Source organism: Cebus imitator, unplaced genomic scaffold (genome assembly GCF_001604975.1).
Source record: "Cebus imitator isolate Cc_AM_T3 unplaced genomic scaffold, Cebus_imitator-1.0 Scaffold51, whole genome shotgun sequence".
Classification (NCBI taxonomy): Eukaryota; Metazoa; Chordata; class Mammalia; order Primates; family Cebidae; genus Cebus; species Cebus imitator.
In genome coordinates, this window is record NW_016107366.1 from 6174236 (window position 1) to 6184834 (window position 10599).

General features: G+C 39.9%; 1 long non-coding RNA gene across 1 annotated transcript in view; it reads left to right on the top strand.

The window, feature by feature from the left end:
• The window catches only part of LOC108303870, a 13982-nt gene extending 8901 nt beyond the window's left edge, over nucleotides 1-5081 (top strand). The window contains exon 3 of the long non-coding RNA XR_001825000.2: nucleotides 4924-5081. This is a non-coding gene — a long non-coding RNA (uncharacterized LOC108303870). The remainder of the gene's footprint in view (nucleotides 1-4923) is intronic.
• The last annotated feature ends 5518 nt before the right edge of the window (nucleotides 5082-10599 follow it).

Below are 10599 nucleotides of genomic sequence, written 5' to 3' on the forward strand. Positions count from 1 at the left end.
CGCCTCGGCCTCCCAAAGTGCTGGGATTACAGGCTTGAGCCACCGCGCCCGGCCCTGGTTTCACATTTAAATTTAAATCTCCAGCCTTGCTCCAGGTGCAGTGGCTCATGTCTATAATCCAAGCACTTTGAGAAGCTGAGGCAGGAGGATCGCTTGAGCCCAGGAGTTTGAGACCAGCCTGGGCGACATGAGACCCTATCTCTAGAAAAAATATTAAAAGTAATAATTAAAAAAAAAAACAAAACCCTCCAGCCTCATAGGCTACTATTTTCTGAAGCAGGTTCCTGTAATTCCTCAATATCCCATCCACATTCTTGCCTCTATGCCTTTGCTCAAGCTACATCTCTCTTCGCAGTGCCTTCTGCCTCCTTTCCACTGATCAGAACTTTATTCCTCCTTGAACACCTACCTCAAGTGTATTTTCTCTTCCAAAACCTTCCCTTATTCCCTCAGCCTGTGCTCCCATAATACCTTGATTTAATTTTGCTCTGTGTTACAGTAATTCACGTACGTGCCTTTCCAGCTAGAGCAGAAACTTTTCGAAGGCAGGGACTTTGTCATAATTATTTTGTGTTTTCAGCACCTCGTACATGACCAGGAATGTGGCACTTGATGTATATTTGTTTTAGGTGACCTGTTCATCTCATTGTTTTTTTGACCTCATTGGTGTCCTCTCCAGTTTCATAACTGAGTTTCTCCAGCTGAGCAAACATTCTGAAGCTCAATTTATCACTGAGGCTGAGATCAGAGGAAGAATAAGTAAACTACCCAAGGCACAGGTTCACCACCCTGACAGCACAATGAATCACTTAGAGACCTTTTAAAAGATGTAGTTGTTCCCAGCACTTTGGGAGGCCAAGGTGGGTGGATCATGAGATCAGGAGTTCGAGACCAGTCTGGCCAACATAGTGAAACCCCATCTCTACTAAAAATACAAAAAGTTAGCCAGACATGGTGGCATGTGTCTATAATCCCAGCTATTCAGGAAGCTGAGGCAGATGGATCACTTGAACCCGGGAGGTGGAGGTTGCAGTAAGCCGAGATTATGCCACTGTACTCCAGTCTGGGCAACAGTGTGTGAGACTCTATCTCAAAAAAAAAAAATCATATAGTTGCCTGGACCCCATCTTCAGAGACCTTGGCTTATTTGTCCTAGGGTAAAAAACCAAGTGTCAATATATTTTCTGTAAGTAATTCTAAAGTACAGTCAGTTTTGGGAACTACAAACCTGAAGGGTAGATAGGAAATTGTCACTGGGCCTCATATGTAAGTTAGAATAATTTCTAATTTGCTTTTCTCAAAAAGTAATGCTTTTCACAGACAAACATAGCTAAAAGAATGGAGGCCACACAGCCTGGATGAAGTTGACCTTTTTTCCAGAGAAATCTTTGCCATCAGAAGCTTGAGTCATGCTATAGGAGGAATCACACAATTGGCATGATACATACCTTTGAGTTCCTCCTTAGCATGTCTAGAGAATCCCAGTGCCCATCATAGACACCTTTAACATGAAATTACAGGAAGCCATAAAGTGAACTGAAATCAAAACGCCAAGCACCAAATCATCAAATGAGTAATGAAAGCTTGGAAGTTCCCTGGTCCCTTGAGGGTCTCCACATGGATGTCCCCTGTGACTTGCAGTCAGTGGAATGGGAGGACAGGGCCAGATACCGTGAGGAGGACTCCATGTTGCACAACTCCAAGGCCATGTGCACAGTATGGGGCGTGTGAAGAGCGACCCCTGGAGTTGTGTAATGCTGCATCTTAGCACAGAGACTTTCCAGTCCTCAGACCCAAAAGATTTCTGGTGGTGGCTTCCACTTTGCTTCTGTTCTCCAGCCTTCTTCTGGTTTGGAGCTGTCACTCAGAACCAAGGTGAGGGAGGAAGAGTCTTTTCATCAAAACCTTCTGCTGGAGTCTTTTCCTGCCTGAGGATGTCTTCACCAGAAATTCCCCTAACTGGCAGCTCTTGTCAACACATTCTGGATCCACCGATGGACTCCAGCTAGACTTGGTTCTTAAATCAGTCGCTGTAGCAGAGGTGCAGAAAGGATTTAAGTTCCTTTTCATCACCACTACTCCTCTTCTCTTTCCCCATTTGTCAAAGTGTCCATAGAGAAGGAGTACATACTTTATTTTCAGATGAGGGTCATTTCTGGGTGTGTGTGTGTGTATGTGTGTGTGTGTGTGAGAGAGAGAGAGAGAGAGAATTTAACAGTCTAAGGGCAAAGAAGTAAAATGAAGCAGTATTATCTATTTAAAAATGATGGCAGCAACTTCCAGAGAGTAGGAACCTTAGAAATGTTAGTTTCTATTGTTCTTGGTAGATGATAAAATGAATGCAGTGATGGTGATGAAATCTACTCAGTAGCTTTTACTTTTTATAGTTTTAGAGAGAGTGGAGGAAGCAGCAGGGGCCTCATGGTAAGGAGAGAATTCTTTTTTTTCCAAATGAAGTTGTAAAATGAAAAATGTAAGAATTTTTCATGATAAACTTTTTTTTTTTTATAAACTATAAAGGACTGTGTAAAATGAATGGAGTTGTTTTGAAAAGAGATCCATAAACTGATTAACACAAGGGTTTGAAGAAGAGAAAGAGACCACGACCTGTTGTGGAAATCAGGAGGAAATGGTATCTCCCGTTTAATAAGGACGTGATCTTGTACAAGATGTGGTGTCTGCATTGTGGAGCTAGGACCATGATCCCTGCCCTGACTATAAAGCAAGACTGATTACGAGAATAGAATTGGATTTTTTGTGTCTGCACTTGTGAGCTGTAGAGCACAATACAAATGCAAAGTGATGTTATTGTAGCCATTATTGGTGATGAGGATATTATTGATTTTGAAGAAACTGGGCAGGATTTAACTGGTAGAGCTGGCAGGGGAAGGCCTTACAGGTAGAGAAAAGTGGACTGGAGAAGTTTCTGCCAATTTTCTTGGGTGATTGAGAGTCCCTGTATAAAAGAGTTGTTTCTGAGCATCTATTGACACCTACACTGTCACTGGACCTGTTACAATGCTAGTAATATTGAGTAAGAAGTGCTATCTGCCTTCAGAGAGTTCACCTTGACTTGGTTTTGAGGATGGCTTCAAATATCAGATTAAAAAATGTATAGTTATTGTATAGGCAGTAGAGAGCCACTGAAGGTTTTAGAGCAGAGGAATGACATGGTTTGGGCCCTCCTGACAAAATACAATACTTAATTCAGCTTTCAACCAGTTTACCACCAGAAAATATTTTTGGCTGGCAGATGATTAAGCTCCTTAAGCCCCAGGCTTCAAGAACCTAAATGTTGTACCCCTCTAAATAGCACTTTTTAAAAAACTTGTGAATAATGGAACTGATTGTTTCCTTCTTTACAATGACTGTTAGAAAGCCTAAGCCAAATTTAGCCAAGTACATAGGACTTCGAAGCATGAATGTGAATCCCTGCTTCAGCCCTGGATAATTTTTCCCACATTCACTTTATTTTTAATCCTTCCCTTGCTTTTATAAAATGTTGTTAGCCGGGCGCAGTGGCTCAAGCCTGTAATCCCAGCACTTTGGGAGGCCGAGGCGGGTGGATCACGAGGTCAAGAGATCGAGACCATCCTGGTCAACACGGTGAAACCCCGTCTCTACTAAAAATACAAAAAATCAGTTGGGCCTGGTGGTGCGTGCCTGTAATCCCAGCTACTCAGGAGGCTGAGGCAGGAGAATTGCCTGAACCCAGGAGGCGGAGGTTGCGGTGAGCCGAGATCGCGCCATTGCACTCCAGCCTGGGTAACAAGAGCGAAACTCTGTCTCAAAAAAAAAAAAAAAAAAATGCCTGAACCCAGGAGGCGGAGGTTGCGGTGAGCCGAGATCGCGCCATTGCACTCCAGCCTGGGTAACAAGAGCGAAACTCTGTCTCAAAAAAAAATGTTGTTGAATTGTATGTAGTTTTGTAAACCAGGAAAAAGATTAATTATAAATAGAAAAATATTTCTTATTTTTTATTTCTTATTTAGTTAATTTTGGTGAAGATTATTTGAAATGTCCCCAGAGAAATTTGCATGGATGAGGTATATTGGAAAAGTAATGTTACAGATGTTACTTTCTGACATTACTGCTGATCTCCTAACTTTTAAAATTCTGTTAAAGTCATGTATAACATAACACTTAAATATCATGTGAACGTATCGGCAACAATATTTTTGCATTTAAAGCTTGAATTCTGTTTTCAAAAGAATTTAACAAAAGATATAAACTTAAAACTACCTAAATCTTTGTTTCCATGTATTTTAAAAATTCTAAGTTTAAATAAAGGAGCTACGATTTGTAGTCTATCAGAACATTAGAAGATAAAATCTGCTATCCTGATTTTAAAAATCATACATATCAAAATGCATTTGAAATGAAATGAAATCTGTTCTGTAACTAAAAGTTACTTATAATGCTTGGATTACATTGCTAGATCAGAAGAAAGGAAGGTATAGAAAAGTCTGTATGTATTTCTGTGTTCAATCTGCCTTATCATTTTAAACTTACATTTTTAATCATTTGAAAACAAGATAATCTTTAAGAATTTGGAAAGTATTAAGGACATTTTTCTCCATTAAAAAATTCCTCTTTAGAGACTGCTTTCAGGGCCAGTTTACAAGACCCACAGCTAAATTGTTTTTTTTTTTTTCTTTCAGTGTGTATGTATACCCTAATCTTTGCATTCCTCTTTCCCTCTACCCCATCATTCAATTGACTAGCTGATCAACGTTCATCTCTCTTTGTTTCTGATAGAACTGGCTGTTTCTGGAAAAGGTAAAAATCTATTCTTCAAAGGGCAATGACTTTCTACCTGTGGGAAAAAAAGTAAACTTCAGAAGAAAATTCTGAAAGAGGAATTTAGAGATGTTTCAAATAAAGGCAATATAGTTTCACTGGAACTGAAATGTTGCCTTCCAGTTCTACTACAGAAGCCAGAGTGGCACATGTGGCACCTGGTCAGGATGGACTCACTAAAGGATTTAACCCAGACTTCTGATGAACAAATATTGCTGCTATATTAACTGATTCACACAACAAAGTAATAAAATATCGTCCTGTTGATTTTATTATTTAAATACAGGCTCAATATTAAATGTGACAAACCAAGAAATAAATATGTCTGAAAAGTAAACAGTAAATGGCCAAATGGTATGGCTGAGGCATTTGTAGTGAACTCATGTTGCTTCCTGGAGATCACTGCATTCTTTTCTGTGCTCAGTAATCTACCTAAACTATGTCAGAGATTTGTCTGAGACTTACTTTCCTGTCTTTTCTGGCTCAGATTATTTCTTTATTTAGAAAATCAGAACATTTATTTGTTTTTAGGGCTCAAGCACCTCCTCTCATCTCTACAATGTCTCCGAATGTCTCAGAGGATTCCTAACAGTATCTGTATTTCTTGCACATTATTGTATAATTTATCTGTGTCTAGAGATCCGATGTCAGGCAAAGTAGTTAAGGTACTCTTTCTTCTTACTCATATATCTTGAGACACATTTCTCTGTCCTTGCGGTTTGTCTGACCCTTTTGAGTTCCTGTTATGCTTCCATTTGTACCAGAAGACAATGGAAATCAAGTGAAATTAAGTATAAAAGTCAGAACTAGAGAGCTTTTAGATCAAGTCCAGATAAAGAAATGAGAGAGATTTAATCTGCCTTCTTCCTTACTAAGACAAGTACATGGGGCTAGATCCAAGATAAAACTATGAAACAATTAAATCACTAACTCCCCTTGTTCTGTGTCTATGCTTATGTGCAGCAGACTTTTGATAGTAATTTGGATTTCTATGTAGATATGCCTATAGATAAAAAATATATACTTATCAGAAGATCTGAGACCCTAGTTATAAGTTAATAGATGAGCTTCCTAGTTTATACATCAGAGCTTGTTAGTGGATGTTTGTCTGAGAGAAGGAGGGGATCGGAGAGAGGGAGAGCTCATTCACTGTCACTATGCTGCTAAATCAGGTTCCTAAGGGATAGCCCCTGGAACATGGAGATCACACCAGGGTACTATCCCTTCAAGGCCTCTTTAGGCACCTGGCAACCCTTCTCCGTGGTGTACTTTGACTCCATCTTGTTGCTAGTTTTCCACAAATGCCTGCTTCGTGAGTCAGTCCACTTCTTGGTTCATAAGGCCAAGCATAAACACAGCCACTTCTCAAGAGGCTGTTACTGACCACAATAGGTTTTTTTCTTGTTTTTGTTTTGTTTTGTTGTTGTTTTGAGACAGAGTCTCGCTCTTTCGCCCAGATTGGAGTGCAGTGGCACGATCTTGGCTCACTGTAGCCTTCACCTCCTGGGTTCAGGCAATTCTCCTGCCTCAGCCTCCTGAGTACCTGGGATTACAGGCGCCCTCCACCATGTTGAGCTAATTTTTTTTCTTTTGTATTTTTAGTAGAGACAGAGTTTCACCATATTGATCTGGCTGGTTTTGAACTCTTGACCTCAAGTGATCTGACCCTGCTTGGCCTCCCAAAGTGCCAGAATTACAGGTGTGAGCCACGGTATCCCATTGGTCTTTTCTTCCTAGAGGCAAAATGCTGAATCCTTCCACCTGTTAACCCTGTAAATCTTGTGAAATACTCCTTGGAACAAAGACTGTTGTTTCTTCTTTAGATGTACGACATAAAAATCCATTTTTATAGCCATGCAGTGAAATATACGGCTATGTGGAAAGCTTCAGGAATAAAGAAAAATTACGATAGACTTCATTCAATACTTTTTAGGAATTCTTCAAATAATGATAACTAATTGAAGAATTTGATACATGTTCCAAGGCTGAATCCTGGGCCTTTACAGCAACCAGAAAACAGACTGAAAATGCCTAAAAGTTCTAACAACCACTTTAAAAAATGCTTCAAAATTATACTTATTGAAAAATACTATTTGGAACTATATCATGATGAAGGAATCATCAGAAAATAAAGTAGCTTGGCCATTCTGAGTTACTCTCCAACTAAAAACATCTGTTTAATGGACTTTGAAATGATTTTGTATTTGTGTTTAAAAAATATGCATTTCTATCCAGGTTGACAACTTAAATACCTGGCGCTAGCCAAACAAAATCTGAAGTGACTAAGGCATTGCTTCTTAAATAAGAGCAAGTTGGAACTGCCGTCTCAAATCACTACCATGTCTTCTGGCAAGACAAGATTAGCACACACACTCACATGTGATGAGGGAGTCATCTCAAGCTTGCAAACAGCCAGTTTGGATTACCCAGCAAGGGCAGGGTGAAACCAGCAAAGGGTTCCCAGGCCTCTGTTCTTTGGCCAGCCTATATAGAATGGAGAATTTTTTAGAGGTGATGTGTTCAACACTTGGATACATTTAAGAAGACAGCATGAGTCTAGTTTCTTTTGTCTCTAGGCCAGCTCAGAATAACCAGGCACATACCCTCACTGACCTCTAAAGGTAACACTGTTAAAGTGAGGGTCTTACTGGCTCTTGCTTGACATCTCTTTGTCTCTTTCTGCCACCCAACTTTGGTTCTGCTTCTGGCCCTTTGGGATTGGTGTTTGAACTTAGCCTCTGTTCTTTGGGTCCTGGATTTTCCTAACAGATTCCAGTTGGGTTATCATAGACAGTCTATGGCTGTCTATGAGCTAGGCTACCCTCATTCTTGCTCTTCTGAGGCTAACTTCCAGCATAGTCCACTTAGCTGGCTGCTGCTTCTCTGTGTCTGCAAGAGTATATATGAGTGTTTGGTGGAGAGGGGAATAGGATGTATGCTCAATTTGAATAATCACTCACTAAAATAAGAGAGAGAAAGAGAGAGAGAGAGAGAGAGAGAGAAATGGAGAATCTAACCATGGGGAGTAGGAAGTAATGCAATTGCTTCTCCATATTGACCATCCTTAGGTCTGAGGTAAATTCTTAATTAGGTATTTAGTTCTTTCCCAAGTATTTTTTCTCAGCCCTCAGATCCTGCTGCTACCTGGTGCTAAAATGTTCAAAGTAGTGATGACTAAATAGTTTGACAAACTCCAGAAAGTGTCACCTAGATTCAGAGACAGCACATACTAATTAGGAGGCTGAATATTTAACATAATAAATAAAAGATATAACATTTTAAAAATAACAATAGCTTAGCATAATAAAGTGTTATACCTATGAACTGATATATAAGATGTAATAATAGTAAATTACTGTGTAGTTCTGAGATATCACCATCTCTTAGAAGTATGGTCCATGTCAGGGTTGGGCGTGGTGGCTCACGCTTGTAATTCCAGCACTTTGGGAGGCTGAGATGGGCAGATCACCCGAGGTCAGGAGTTCAAGACCAGCCTGGCCAACATGGTGAAAACTGTCTCTACTTAAAAAAATGTAAAAAATTAGCTGGGCATGGTGTTGCATGCCTGTAGTCCCAGCTACTCAGGAGACTGAAGTAGGAGAATAACTTGAACCCAGGAGGCAGAGGTTGCAGTGAGCTGAGATCAAGCCACTGCACTCCAGCCTGGGCAACATAGTGAGACTCTGTCTCAAAAAAAGAAAGAGAGAGAGAGAGAAAGAGAGAGAGAGAGAAGGAGGGAGGGAGGGAGGGAAGGAAGGAAGAAAGAAGGAAGAAAGGAAGGAAGAAAGGAAGGAAGGACCATGTCTAATCCCCATTTGAGCTGTCACTTTCAAATATGACAGAATGCGTAGTGTTAATACACATTGACAACAAATAATTTCTCTCAGTTAATGGCCTCCCTAACTGAAAAAAGTTTTCTGCCAGCTTCTAAGTTAAGATTGGTTAATTTTGCCCAAGGTTTATTTATATTTCACATAAATTATTTTTTTTCTTTTGTGGCTTTATCGATCTGCCATTTCTCTCCATTCTTCATTCTACCAGCATTGCTCCTCCAAGCAGGGTCTGCTTCCATTGCTTTTGGTTTTTCCAAAATTGTTTTGTTTCTATTCTTTAACTCTCTGTTTTGTGAGATTTTAATATTCCTGGTGATTACATACTGTCCAGCCAACCTTTCCCAATGGAACTTTTACAGAAGTGCCGCCCTGTTGGACTCCCAATACCTTACTCATTTGGCTTTTGAGTCCCAGCTGTCGAGGGACATAAGAAGAATTTCCCAAGGTTCAAGCAAGAGAGAAATTCAATAGGACCATTCATCTAAGACAGATTATATTTTTCAGAGATGATCAAAAGAATAATTCCCACTCCACATGCCTTTTTTTTTTTTTTAAACAATATGACTTCTGTTCTCTTTTCATAAAGAAGCGGAATCTAAATTCTCTTCCCTAGAATCTTGGTGGGCTTGTGACTTTGGAAGAAATTATGCTGTGTGACTTCACTTAGATGTGACTTAGGTAGGTTGATAAAAAGTGATAAAGTTTCACTGCTATCAAGCTGTGAGGAAGACCAAACTAGCTCATACAGAGATACTACATGGAGAGGCCACTGTATTTTTTTCCAGCTGACAGCTTAACTGAAGTCCCTGCCACAGCCAGCATAAACTGCAAAGATACCTCCAGATGACTGCAACCCCAGCCATCAAGTCATTCCCAGTCTTCAAGCCTTCCCAGCTGAGGCCCAGACATCAGAGAAGGTAAACAAGCCACCTCTCCTGTGCTTTGTCCACATTCGTGATCTATAGAAACCATGAGGACAATAAGATTGTTGTTTTATGCCACTAAGTTTTAGAGTGGTTTCTTACATAGCAAGAACAATAGAAATGGTATTCTATTTAGTTCCTCACAAATTCTGAGCAAGTATCCCAAGATAGGTACAGAGCCCAACTTTCTTCTAGTTCATATATAAGTTTCTTGTCATCCTGAGGAATCTTCCTGAATCAGAGCTTAAGCAGCATTCATCTATTCTGATTTTGAGAATCTTATTTCTGGCATCCCAGAAGCCCCATTGCTAATTTGGGACTTGGCATCCTAGTATTTCTGTCTCATTCATTTCTGGCCCGTTTCTTACATTATCCATAGTTTCTCATTCCATCAACTTCCCCTGGGATTCACATTTTCTTGGGATGAGTGGTGGTGGGAATTTCACTTCCTCTAAAGAGACTCCAACCTATGCATACCTCTGGTTTTGACAAGACAGTTATATCATTGATACCCAGTATCATCATTTTCTAAGTTATTTGGCCTTAACTTCAAGACAATAACAATATCTAAAATGTCTGAAGATATTACTATATGCCAAGCAGTGTGCTAAACTTTCTCTATACTCCTTTTGATCCTTAATCCTTTTAATAACCTTATAAAGTAACAACTATCCTCCTCCCTATTTTAAAATAAAGACAGTGAGGCAACATACCTTGTATATGATAGAGGGGAATTTGGATGGCAGCAGTCTATCTCCAGAGCCTATGCTCTTTTTTTTTTTTTTTTTTTTTTTCAGGGGTGGGGTCTTGCAATATTGTCAAGGCTGGTCTTGAACTCCTGGCCTCAAGTGACTCCTCTCCCTCAGCCTCTCAAAGCACTGGGATTACAGACTTGAACCACCATGCCCAGCCAGAACTCATGCTCTTAACCACATGTCTCATGTCTAGGACATTAAACAGGAGCATGCATTGAGCCAAGCCTAGTCATTTAAAAGACTATTAGGTAAGGTGAAGATCTTACTTAAATGTCTCCGCTGCCTTTC